This window comes from Phaethon aethereus, assembly GCF_964289735.1.
Source record: "Phaethon aethereus genome assembly, chromosome: 8".
In the NCBI taxonomy this organism is placed as follows: domain Eukaryota; kingdom Metazoa; phylum Chordata; class Aves; order Phaethontiformes; family Phaethontidae; genus Phaethon; species Phaethon aethereus.
The window spans coordinates 34,860,821-34,874,483 of record NC_138584.1 but is presented as its reverse complement, the minus strand read 5'-3'; the positions used below and the strand labels follow the sequence as shown (position 1 = coordinate 34,874,483).

General features: G+C 44.0%; 1 protein-coding gene across 1 annotated transcript in view; it reads left to right on the top strand.

Annotated features, from left to right (window-relative positions):
- NEGR1 (neuronal growth regulator 1) overlaps window positions 1-13,663 on the top strand; it is a gene marked incomplete at its 3' end in the record, with an annotated part of 295,437 nt that overhangs the window by 143,774 nt on the left and 138,000 nt on the right. The window lies entirely within an intron of this gene.

Below are 13,663 nucleotides of genomic sequence, written 5' to 3'. Positions count from 1 at the left end.
AGAAATAGAAGAGGAAACCACCAGTAGAGCAACTGAGGTGTAGTTCCCCGCGGTGGTACTCTACAGGCGTCCGTCACCTCGGGATGCGTATCGCGCCCGGCTCAGAGCTTGCTTCTTGTCCCTGGTATTGAGCCCAGTCGCCATGCGAAGGTGCTGACTCAGGTGCTGAGATCACGGGAGCTTTGCAGCCTTTGCATTTTAACGTTGATACCAAATATTGCTGAACATCCTCGTTCCCTTTATGAGGTCATGATGTGTTCAGAAACAGCCAGTGCTGCTACTGCAGCATGCCACGGGAGGGTCACCGCGGATCAGGACCCGACTCTCCGTGGGGACGGAACAAGGCCACGAGTCGTGTTTTGATGATCATGTAAGAGAAGTATCCAAGAAGAGACGCTGATGGATGCGGTGAGACAGGCGCCAGCGCGCGACCTGTCACGTGGAGTTTGCAGGTGGCATGGCCACCAGCTGCCCCGGCTCCCCGGCTCCGGCTTTCCTACAGGACAATTCCAATGAGAGTTTTAAAGGAGGAAAGTGAATATGTCCACTATTAAAGTGGGCTCCTTTGGAGGTGGCTCCTGGAGGGCGGCCTGGGAGAAGGCACAAAAACGCTTCATCCCACGATACTCCTGTCTCAACGGGCAGGGTGGCAGGTTGCTCCTCAGAAGACTTGTCCTCTTCCCAGCGCAGCTTGGCTGCGGGGCAGGATTCACGAGGGCGTTTTATACCGCGGCCACGGCGCCGTGGCCCCGAAGGTCTTTTTCCTGCTCCCGTAGCGCTCAGCCGACCTGCCCCATGGACGTGTCCTACCCCCGTGAAGCTTTAAGTATGACGTTGTCTGCAAATTTTATTGGCATTTAAAAGGTGCGGTATTTCATTCGAGCACCTCGGGTGTCTTCTCTGGTGCGTGCCATTACAAGCATTGCTATAAAAACAAGAATTAACTCCGTCAGCTTGAAAAAAGCAAAATTAAAATGAATAAAACAATTTTTTTAAAATAGAATTTTATTAGATTCGGACATTGAATAGAAATTCATTAAAACCAAAATAAACGAGTGAAGACAAAATAAGCTGATTTTGCATTAAAATCCATAGGTTTTGTTTCTTCCAGACCAGTTTTTTTCACAGAAATGCTAGGATCCCAACATTGCTAACAAGAACAGTCCGTTTATTTCCGTGAGACAGTTTTCTGGTTTAAGTGCTGCAGAACAACAGTGTCAGTTTTACACGCGTGGAGTTAATATTCCCTGTATTGTTCCAGGGCGAACGATTCTTAGTTTTGATTGTCTTTGTAATATTTAATGCCCTCGTGCAAGGGGCTAAAAAAAAAGTTGGAAAATTAATTGCATGTATAAAACATATAAACAGGAGCTTAAAATTAATTAGGCTAACTACAAGCATATAGAGAAATAACTCAATAGTTAAAAATATGCATAATTATTAAGTGATTGCATTTATATCTTCAGAAATGCAAAGTATAACCTAAGGCTTTAACTTATTAGTCTTTGGTGTAATCATCATTAACGTTTTCTTTTTGCATTTTTATGAGTAATAAAGCAATGAATATAAACCAGCAGAATTTAGATGGCAATCTCTATTAATCCATATGGCACACCAAAATCCCTTACAAATAACGTGCATGAAACGCTTCTCAAACTAATTATCCTTAACCACTGGACCTTTAGACCCTGATGGTTTGTAAGAATGTTAGACTGTAGCTCTGTAAGAGCCAAGTGTATTTGCTGCATAAAGAACGTTATTTTTTAGTACAGCCAAAAGGCATCACTTAGTCATTTTATAACCTTCCTCAGAGGCAGCCGTCGTGTGAAGACCAGTAAACGTACTGTTTGCGTGGGGATCGCTCGGGGACTGCAGAAGTACTTGTACGCTCTCGGACTGGGAAGCCAGAATGAAGAAACTGTGACAGTATCGGTTATTATTTCAATTGTGTATATATATTCAGTTACCCCAACACTATTTCAGTTATATTTTATGTAGGAAGTAGGGACCAGCTCCACGAAGCATAGCCAGAACAAGGGAGACATTTTCAAGATAAAGTTGAAAAAAAATCACCGTCCCTGTATTTTTTCCTGTGTCCTTCTCTTAGCGCTTAGCAAGAAGGGAAAGCTGCTGAGCTCTCTGCTTGCCGAGAGAGGTCCTGCGTCCGCTGAGCGGCAGAGCGGGATCAGCAGCTCTGAAGGATGCCCCATGATGACTGGGGCTATTTCTTTCCGTTCCAGCTCATATCTTTATGCACATATGACTATAGATATTAATAATTATCAGCTGAGCGATGGATGCTCAGTGGGTCGGATGTGAGTCACACCAATCCCCCATCCCACACGGGTGGGATCCCACCTTGCGTCAACGTTGGGTTTTTCACGCTGATTTGGAGAGATCTGCGTCACACTTACTGCTGTCATTATCTGTCCGGCGGACCTGAATGGAACCCGTGCGTGTCGCGTCCTCCTTACGCTGCTGGTAAAACCATCACTTCACCCTCCGTGTGCTGAGACTCAAGAGGGAAGGATGCAAGATTCTTGCGTCCTTTGAGATGGAGATTGACCTGTCTGAAAGTAATTGAGACTCTAAAGGAAACATCAAACAGCTAATTGGTGCTGTAAGCTTATATATCCTTTCCTGATGAATAGGGTTCTTAGGATGCTATAATAATATTTTATGGAAGCAGTTTTGTGTTTCCTTTTAATATTGTTCATTGCTTTGTATTTCGAGATTAGAAACTACTTCGGCTATTGGGGAGAAATAAATGAAGGGAAAAGCAGGTCTTCTGCTCGAGTAAAATGGTTCAGTCAAAGGGCTGGGTTTCCTTTTACGTTGTGAATAAATGATCAGCGACAGACCTAGAGCAGCACATGAAACAACAGGAGAAAAAGAAAATTTAAAAGCAAAATCTTAGGCCTTTAAAATTCCTCTGCCCTACAGGCTGTACTCTGTTGAGTAACGTTGAAGGAAGACGTTCTCCTGCTGAAAACAGCAGAGCCGGAAGAGCCAGGGGTGTGTGCGTTGCGTCACAAATTAAATGAATACAGACTTATGTCTGCTCCTAAGCTCCCGAATAGGTTCAAACACCAGACTGCAAAATTATTTGCTGTGAAACCCCACTTTAAAAGCCGTGTAAATCCAACTCTCTCTCTTTTCTTCTTTTTTTTGGGGGGGTGTCTGTGAGGTCTTTCTATACGCACAGATCCCGTAGCTGTCATTTTGAATATCCTCTTCTCTGCTATTTGCTATATGTCTCCACTCCTCAGTAAAACATAGAAAGGTAAAACGATCAGTAAATAACCAAGGCTGAAGGGAAGCAGCAGCCTCTCCGTCCCTGCCCCACGCACGGGGACGGGGAGCAGCGAGACCTGGTGGGGTTTGGCCACAATCAGTCAGGAATTTCCGGCAGAGCTTGAAGTTGACTTTCAGTCTCCCAAATCCCTGCTCAATGCCTTAACGAAACCACCAAGTCAAGTCTAGATCACTGTTACTTATTACATAGTTGCACCTTTCTGTATCAAGAAAATTCATGAAGACAGTTAATAAAAAAGAAAAAAGCCTAATGTGTCTTTAGCGCACATTTACATCAGTGAAAGAAAAATCACGGGAAAGAGAGGAAGATAATACAGTTAACTTTATTTCAGTGACCTTACTAAAAAGAAGTGAGAATTATGAAGTAATTAATTAAAAGTTTAGAAGGTAGGAGTTTGTAATCAACTCAGTCTACCCCAGTGCCAGATGCTTGATCTGCAAAGTCGTGAACTGCAGATGATTTAAACATCAGATGTTTACCACAGTAAAGTAAAAAAATTAAATACCTCTTACCACACTATATTGCTCATAATTTTTCTAGCAAAAGGTTGCAATTTCTGCCATTTCTAATCTGACATTTATTCTACCAAAGTTTAAATTGCATCCTCCAAGCTGTGTTTCCCTTTCAATTTGCAAAAATACTACGACAGTGTCCTTGAGAATTAATTTTGCTGGGGGGCAGAGAGACGGGTCACAGCCCAACGTCTCCGGTTCTCTCCGTGTGTCAGGACGCAGCAACGATGCTGCTGCACCATGTGGGGAAAGGGCAAGTCAGGCTTCTTGTTTGTGAACCCAGGGAGACAGAGGCCAGAACAGGGTGCCCAAAAGGACCTCAGCTGCCGAGGGAGGGCTACCAGGATGATCAGGAGGATAAAGAACACATCTGAAAGAGGTTGCTTTGTTTAACCGAGGCAGATGAGGGCTTGGGGAGAATTTTGGTGTGCTTTAGCAATACACTTGGTGTGGATGCCAGGGAGGGAGAACAGACGCACCGGCTAAGGGAGAGCGCTTTTACAAGACCAGGCAAATATAACTCAGCCCCGTGCGCATTCTCGCGCGCGGTGAGGGGAAGGTGCTGGTCCCCACTGCGCTAGGATGGGCCGCCCGGGGAGAGCGGTCGGGGCTCGGGACAGCAGTTCCCGTGGGGGTCCGCTGGGGCAGGGGTGACCGTGATGTTGGTGGGCGAGGGTTGTGACGCCGGTCTTCCGAACTGCTTTCCGTCAGCACCCAAAGGCCAACACCGGCGAATCGGAGACACAAAAACTTTCTTACGTTAGTTACTTGACATCTTAATCTTGATTTTAATCTAGCCCGTGCTGGGCACGTTTGGGACCCCTCCCAGGCAGACCCTGTGTGGGAGAGACAGCACTTGCTCCGGTGCTGCTCTCTCTGCATCGTCTCCTTTCTGTGCAGAATCCGCACTTGACATGGGGTACGTGTAAATAATTCAGTTTTCTATGTAAATGCGATTTATAGCTTCAGTCAGAAACCGCAACCTATATTTTTTATTTAAACATGGATAATATTTCCAGAGTAATACTCAAGGCCCTTTTTCTGTTTAATAAACCTCCTTAATGTCCCCTAAATATTAATGTATTGATTTAGTCTTTGCAATGTTTGCAAAGTCTAATTTGTTTCCTCTATCAGGCCAAGAGGGACTTGCATTTGGAGCTAACGAGATAAATCTTACCCAAATTTATTTAAAGTGGGACAAAATAAATATGCAAAAGACTTCTAAAATCATATAACAACCACTTTCCAGCTAAAACTGACAATCCATTACTCTTTTAAATTGCTAGCGCTCAAGTAGGATGTCAGTTTTCGTTATAAAATTAACTCGCTGGTGCCAGCCACTGTTATCATCTTGTCCCTGCTCAGCACAAGAAGAAAAAGACTTAGAAAAACTGTTCCGGAGGTGGAGGCAGCTGAGCGAGATTGGCCTGATGATAGAGGCACCCCAGTTGAACCAACCACCCACCCCTGCAAACAGCATATTTGGACTTGCCGTTACCAAAGGCTGCATCCACAATCATTAATGCATCATTAGTGACCAATCAGAATGTTTTCTCCAGGATTTGTATTTTTTATCCATTCATTAAATTCCTCCCACATTTGTACCTCTCCTGGCGTTCAAATGAGCTGCAGGGGATCTCTCTCTCTAAAATATGTATGAATGGCTTCTCCTCTTCTTTAACAGACTTAAATCATGGAAAATGTTTGCATTAGCAGGTGATCTCATTTACAAGGATGTAAATCAGGAACTTTTTATCTGAAGTAGAACAGGGCTGTACTAGTCTGAAACTCATAATTCTGCGATGTTGGAGGTGCTTTACAGTCATGGCTGCAACAGAACTTTCATTATAAGCCTGAAATTTCTTCTTCTGAAATCTGCAGGCGAAGGATAATCTACACAAAATAATCATTGTTCTCTGGTCCAAAGTATATCAGTTCTGTTACATTTGAATGAAGTTGAATTGGTTTGTGACCCATAAGAGTCTTGAAAAAGGTGTGTTCAGCAGAGTCCAAAGGAGCCTTCAGCAACTTCTTGCATTATACGACAACGCCAGAAGCAGAAGTAAGGAGGAGAAAATACAGGGTAAAGAAAAAAAGAAAAAAACAAACACACACACCCCCCTTAGGTTTAAGAACATAATAATCTGAGGCAAAGGGTAAAAATGTAGCTTTGCTTTTTGCATAAGCAGCCTGATGCTTCCTGCTAGGGCAAAGCATCTCTTGTCCTCTCTAAAGCCTTGGTCTGGTACGCTCCCACCCTGTGAACAGGTGAATTCCCGCAAATTAAACAAAAACAGCCAGTTGGAAATGTTGTATGAGACCCAAACTGTAAAAAGAATTATGAACCTTTTTGAAAGACAGATTTTTTGAAAGTTTTTGGAAAGAAAACCAATTCAGAATGCGAGCGATCTCGTGGCTGTGTCTGCTCTGTGCAGTGGGTCTTTTCTGGTTCCTGGTGGCATTAAGGCAGATGCAGGTCAAATGTTTTACTTTGCATTAGAAAGATCTAAAGCGGATGATGTGGACAAAAACGGTTGGGGCAGCTTTTAATTTTTATTTTTATTCCCTTTTAATTAAAATGCTGATAACCTCCATAGTCTTCCACATCTCAGTGAAAAGGCTTTTGTTAAGGAATTTACAGTCAAAAGTGTTTGACGTTGAAAAATGTGAGAACGACGTCATGGTTAGTACCACTCAGTCAGGATTGCGAGTAGCCTTATCAAGTGTTTCTGGAGCTCTGAGGGCACAAACCCTGCCTGAAGCCTCAGCAGTGCTCTGGCCGCTAGCAGGGGGAAGACGCCGACTCCGTGAATTCGTGTGACCGGGCATGTTTACGGAGCTATGGGAGTCCAGTAGCAAAAGTCACTCACAGGAGAACGTGATGTGTGATTGCGTCGTACAACGCGAGAAGTTACCAAGGCTGCCGATACTACTCCTTCTCTGAGATTCCTTATTTATTGAATGTACCTCTTTTAAGATTTCCTATCCATTGGGTATGCTGCTCCCGCTGAACTCAATGGCAAAAATCCTGATAGTTTCGCTCAAGAAAGAGCCAACACTCATAACCAGGCTTGCATTGAAGACTAAAATGGAAATGCTGTTTTTTCCATCGCACTACCTCAGAAATACAATTGTCATCTGAAAACGGAGTGCGGCAAGGCAGACACTTTAATTACAATTACTTTATCCAAATGCGATTTCATTTGAACAGACCCTCCAAAACTTTATTTTGTAGCTGTAATGAACTATAGGAGTATTATTTTAAAGACATAAAATTTGGCTTATAACACTTTTAAGGCTTTGGTTACATATAAGTACATGTTCTTCTGACTGCCTTTACTATGGACACTCTGGATGCGTGTTTGCCGTCCTGTTGATTCAATTAAAGGCGATTGGGCTGGCCTGGAAAAACTGAGGTGGTAACTATTTTGTTATTCATTGCCATCACTTCCACATTGCAAGTGTTTTTGGAACTCTGTACCCCGAGTAAGCAGTATCATATTTTTTTGAGTTTTCTGGTGCCTGTCACGGTGAACACTGTGGTTGCTGCTATTTATCTCATTTTTTTTTTCATTGGGTTTCCTGTTATTTCCACTTCTGTAGTTTCAGACTGTCAGTTGTCAGGAGAAAAAAAGGTATCCCATGTTTAAAAGTTTTATTCTTGCTTGGAGTGTTGTTAACAAAGGAAGTTAAATACTGTTGGAGTGCACTGGAGACCAATCTTTGCAATTCTTACTCAGGGTATCATCGTTTTCATCACCTAGATTTGAAAGAGGAGGTAAAAATTATCCCACCTGATGGTCTAAAACATGCTGGTTTTGTCTTGCAGAAAGGGTTTAAATCTAAATTTTTAGTGAAGTCTTGCTGAGGAGGTACAAAGCCACTGATTTGCCCCAAATGAGTTTCCAAAATTTTTGAAAATCCTTATCTTCTATTTCTATAAGAACAAGGAGAAAACACTGTAAAAGTATTTTTAAGGCAATTAAAACATGCCATACCAGGAATTCTGTTCATTGTAATCAACGAAAAAATAGATCCGCTTATGAAAACCATATTTCTAAAAACAGAATGGAAAGAAACTGGGGAATAAAACGAAAGGACACATTAAACGTTCTTAAGCGGCACGGCTGAGTCCCTTCACTGCCTGACCGAAAGCGGCACACCTGCTGTGCCTCTGCGTGAAGGACTGAGGTCAGCATCTTGCTTTTAGCCTGATTAAAACTAATAGCATCTGACATACTAAATATCCTAGTTGAAATACTATAATCTGATAAAAACCTTTTGTCAAGTCCATTTAATGTTTAAAAAGTGAGACTAATGGAAACTGCGCTGAATTTACAGGTTTCCCAAAGAGCAGAACTTTCCCTGCAGCGTCCCTTGACTGCTGATGCTGCTGAAGACGTGGCATCATAACTATGTCCATGTGTACTTCTAGAATCAATCACTCATTTAAAGTAATAAATAACTTATTCAAGGGTCCAGGGTGCCAACGATAAATAATTTTACCAGATATGCAATTAGGTATCACCTCTATAGCGTCAGAGTTTGTTCTGCGGGAATTTCGATGCCTGACTAGCCGTCCTTCTACCTCGGCATCATCAGCAAAAAGCCTTCAGCCCTTCCGCCTCAGGTGCGGTGTGCCCCACGCTCACCATTGTGCTGCTCACTCGGCTGCACTTACATTCACTGTGATTTGGTGTTGGATGCTGTTACTGAATATGGGAATAGCCCCACTTACTTGCAAGGGATGATGGAGATCCATGGACATTTGTGGAATTACCGGTCTCCTGATCTCTGGCACGGGAAAGGAGACTTCATAGAGGCAAATGGAAGGAGCTGGGAAAGTATTTGAAATATATATTGATGCCAAGTTTCTTTTTTAAAGAGGTAATGCAACAACGAGTTTATAAAGTAACCCAAGCTGTCGGACCAGCAAGTGCTGTGCAAGCTCCTTGACAAAGCTGAAGATGACACTTGTCTTGGGCAAGCCACTGTCATTGCAGCCACTTGCTTATTTGTGAATGTTTGTTTTCCGTAGTTATCTACTATGGAAAAGGGAAAAGGAGCAATGCTTGGCACAGGCTGCCCAGGGAGGTGGTGGAGTCACCATCCCTGGAAGTGTTCAAAAAACGTGTAGACGTGGCGCTTCAGGACACGATTCAGTGGGCATGGTGGTGTTGGGTTGACGGTTGGACTTGATGATCTTAAAGGTCTTTTCCAACCCTAATGATTCTGTGATTCTGTAATAAACATCTAGTAATTTAAAAAAAAACTTTTTAGGGCAACTCTTTTAGACATTAGAATAATTTATCAGGGAAAAAAGGGAGACATCCCTTTCATGAGCTTCTTAAAACTAGAGAGGAGAGCATCACAGAAACTTCAGGACGGAACCAGTTCTGTGTGTTTTGTTGTGTGACATGGCTTGGCTTGGCTTGGTTAGCAGCGAAGACTCTGAGAATTACACATTCCTTTGCCACAATAATGAGATTCCAAATTACTTTTAAACTGCTTGTCTGACTGTATTGCAGGTTAAGTAACTGTAATTATAAACACGGGAAATATTGTTCCGAGTATCGGTACAGGCAATTGTAAGTATACAAATATAATAAACATAACTCTATTAAAAAAGTAATATACATATAACACTTTACCTTTTGAAATCATTAAAAAACAAGTGCAAGTTTTCACAAACAGGTTCTTGTATTGAAATGGGAGACGGAGTTAGAGTGCTGTCCTGCGGAGTGCGCTAGCCTAGCCTCTCTCCTGGTTTTGCTTCGGCATCTTTGTCCAGTCTGTGTGACTGGTTTCCTGGAGGTTTGGGGATCTTCTTCACCTGCCTGTAAAGGATAATGCCAGCCAGCCTAAATTCACTGATTCACAAAACGCTTTAAAACTGCGCAAGCTGGGAACGTTTTATGTTACTACATCGTGATGCATTCTGAGAAGAAATGGAAAAAGCAGATAGGGTTAACTATAAATCACAGTGTCGTGATACTTTCCAAGAGAATTTGCAATAACCAGCATGCGATTCTTAGACATGTTGTTGCTCAGAAGTTTTAACAACTTGGGAAATAGCTCCTGCGCGTTGGCGATGGCTGCGGCTGCGTGGCAGCGGTCTCCGTGCCGGCAGGCACGGCAGCGCTGGCGCCGGACGGAGCTGTGCAAACGCCCCCCCCAGCTCCCCCCCCGCCTTGCACCCCCAGTTTTGCTTCCCATTTTTTACTGCAGACCTAGACAGGCGGGTTGGAAATGGGGTAAAAATAAAGCCGCTGACAGTGGTTTCTCCTGTGGAAACCTGCTAGAGCAATGCAATGCGACGGCAATAATATCCAAATTTGTCGCTACCTCAGCGGCAAGGAGAGGGTGGTTTGCCACCGGCTGTAGGTTCCTGTACTCCCGGCTCAGGGTGCTCTTTGCTGGACACCACAACCTTCCTGCATTTGCTTGCACCGTAGTGATCAGAATATTGGAAACTTACTTATACGAGGATTAACTAATTTATATTCGCTATAGACCATAATCGATGCATCGACGATAAGTAAATAATGATTGTCCTTTTATAACTGTATTCTTTTTAAACTTAACTTAAATTTGCATAGCTATTGCTAAATAGAGAAAAGTACCGCCTTCCATTTTACACGTGGGGACCCTGACAAGACTTGAAAGGATAAAATCAGCCTTAATTCACGGTCTGAAATTGCCCTTCTGATGCTCAGCCATATGAAAATCCAACCAGTAAGGCATTAGCGGAGGGAAATAAAACCGTTGGGTGGTTTCACCCACGTTTATTTTTAAGTGAAATGGCTGCGATCAGATAGCAGATAACGGGCAAGAATAGAGGAGCCTTTAGAGTTCTTTTCTCTTTATACTGGCTGTCAGTAATGTACATACTAGGGTGCCTAAGCACATACCTGTGGATGTGTATATGCAAGTTTGTTGTTGTATATATTCATATTATGGGTCAAATTACGGCGTAATTCAGTACGAATATGCTGAATGTGGAGGTTGAATATGGAGAGATATTGTGTAGATTTGCCTTTTCTTACAGGTGACAGCATTCTGTAATTGCAGAGAAACACTGTCTTAGTACAGATCTGTCACTGAACAGCTATTGATAACTGATAAGAAAAAGCTCTGGATCTGTTCATCTGTTGTGAAGGCGATTCTGCTCATATGCTGCACTTTATCCAACAGGTGAAAACTCTGTGCCATAAATCCAGCCAGTTGTAAATGTCAATATCAGATACTTCAAAAACCTAAGAACATTGAAATGGGTGTCTGGAATTTTGAAACCCCATTAAGTCTTATTGGAATAATTAGATAGTAGCATCTGTAAAAGCGTGAAACGTCATTTGGGCTCTTCAGAAATCTGTTGACAAACCTACTCTGGATTTTCCTTCCTATGAAATTTAAGCAATTTAATTAGCTGTAATTAGTCTCTAACATTTTATTCTTCCATGTACAGGCTTTGCCCATATACTTTACTTCGCTTCTGTTTCTCTGCACTCCTGCAGAAGCAGAATTGCGTATGCTAATATTTTAAAAGGTATTAAAGCAAGGAACAGCACAGGCTGCGTACAGCAGAAAAATGGGACTGGCAATCCGCCGGCTTTTGAGGGAACGGTGTCCCTCACCCCCGTGCTGGCCTGGGCCACCTCCGAGGATTCCTCCTCCGGGGTGCGCAGGGGCTTCGCAGGCGCAGACGATCGCCAGTCCGCCCTGGCAGCATCATGCCGCAGCTTCTCAATGCAATATATATACATATATATATGCATTATATGTTGCGTGGTGTCCCGTGTGCTTTGCCCCGGGCTCCGGGGGGAAAGCCAGGCACAGCTCCCCGCGTCCCGGGCAAGCCTGAGCCGCTGATGCGCAAGGCAGAGAGAAGTTCTGGGGAGCGGTGCTTGCGGTCACCGCAGGCGTAAGCCAGGCGAAGAGTCTGTCGCCCAAAGATGCTCAAAAACCCTCAAAGCATCATGTAATTTATCCTGTAACTTTCTGGGTTGTTCAGGGTGCCTTGATGAAGCGTGAGCAAAGCTCTCGCTTTCAAGGAGTTAGACTGGCATAGCAGCGTTACGTTTTATACCGGACTGCTAGTTAAAAATACCGTTGTCAGGCTTTTCGCGCGCGCTTTCTTTCGGCAGCGCCAAGCCAGAATTTACTGTTTGCGAGATATTTGTTTATCCCCTCTCGCCTGTCCTCCCCATCCCCGTGCTGAGGTGGGAGCTCGATGCTCTCCAGGCGAGAAAGCCCAGCCCGGCTCTTCCGGGCCCGTGCCGTGCCACGGCGGCCAGCGACCTCGGCGGCCGGGTGCTGCCGGCCCATCGCCACCGCTGGCTGGGGCGGGAGCCGCCAGCGGCGGCGCAGAGCGGGCTGCCGGGAGCCCTTGGAGTGTCGCTGGTGACGGGCGACGGGGGCCAAGGGGTGCGCCGGCCCTGGGGGCCCCTCCGGGCGGCTGCTTGTCTTAGGGTGCAGCTTCTCCCTACGGTGTGAACCCGAACACTGGGTCTTATTTTGCTTTCACGCCTACGCTGTGACCTGCTCCCGCTCCGGAGGAGGGTGAGGAGAAAGCAGAAACCCAACCAAGCCTCGCACCTTGCTGTCCGTCTCCTCCTGCTCCCGCTGGAAGTTTTTAAAGCCTGCGTTATTAGTGCTGATTACGGGAAAAATGGGCCCACCTTCAGGTCACTCCCAGTGTTCTCTGGCTGCGGTAAGGGCCGACTAGCCCAACGAATGGAAACAAGACCAGCAAGACAGAAAATGTAAGATTATTTGGCTTCTTTATGGTTCATCACTGAGAAAAGATGTTTATTTTCATAGATGAGAGAAGGTGTTGGGAGAATTCAGTGGGAAAATGTCAGTTCTCATCCGTGGAGGCTAAATCAAGTCCACGGTTTACCAAATAATATGTGAAATAGGGTGGCTAAATGTAAGTTTAAAGTACCAAAAAAGAAGAGGAAAATCTCTAGCCTATGAAGGGAAATAGTATTAGGCAATATTTTATGTTGCTTTTTAGTCACGAAGGGAAAGGTTTGTATCTGCATGACGGATCTCCGTTGCCGGTTCACTGATTCTGTGGTGTTGGGACAGTTGTTCAGCATGGGCGTCCCCAAAACAAATGTCCCATTCAAGCATCCTGTTCTGCCAGCATTTTTTTTATCCCACAGAATAGAAGGAAGGGGAAAAAGTCTACTCCAGACTGAAATCACAGTTTTATTGGTCTTGGGCGTTTGTTTTGTTGCTCACGTTTAAAAAGAAAGAAATCCTGAGCACTGGTGTCGTCAGCGAGAGGCAGGGGGTCCTGGGGGACGCCAGGCTGGGGTGTGTTAAAATGGTTCTCAAAAGAGTTGAGAGTTAATACAGGAACAAAGCAGTTCTGTTCCACGTTAAATGTCATGATAAATATTTGGTGACAGCTAATGCAAACGGTGTTTTATGCTTTTATCAGGCAGTTGATGGACATTTTTAAATAAAATAAAGATTATTTCAAGTGCACGAGCAAGAAGGATGGCACATATTCCTGGTTACAGTCTAGGGGTGCGTTCTCATTTACAGCATGACCTGTGCCACCGAAGATGTCCCAGGATGAAGCATAAAAAACTAGTGACTGAAAAGCTAAACACAAAAGCAAATGAGGTAAAATTAAATGAGGAGGAAAATGCAAGGAACATTCCCCATCTGTCTTTTTCCTGTTAAGAAATGGCTACGTATAATAATGAAATACAAAATGGCATCAATGCAGAGCATGTCCTTTTTTTTGGTTTTAAATGCTTTGCTATTCATTTTTCTGTGTCAGTCTCTTCGCACAGTTGGTTTTTTTTATCCTTTGAAGAGG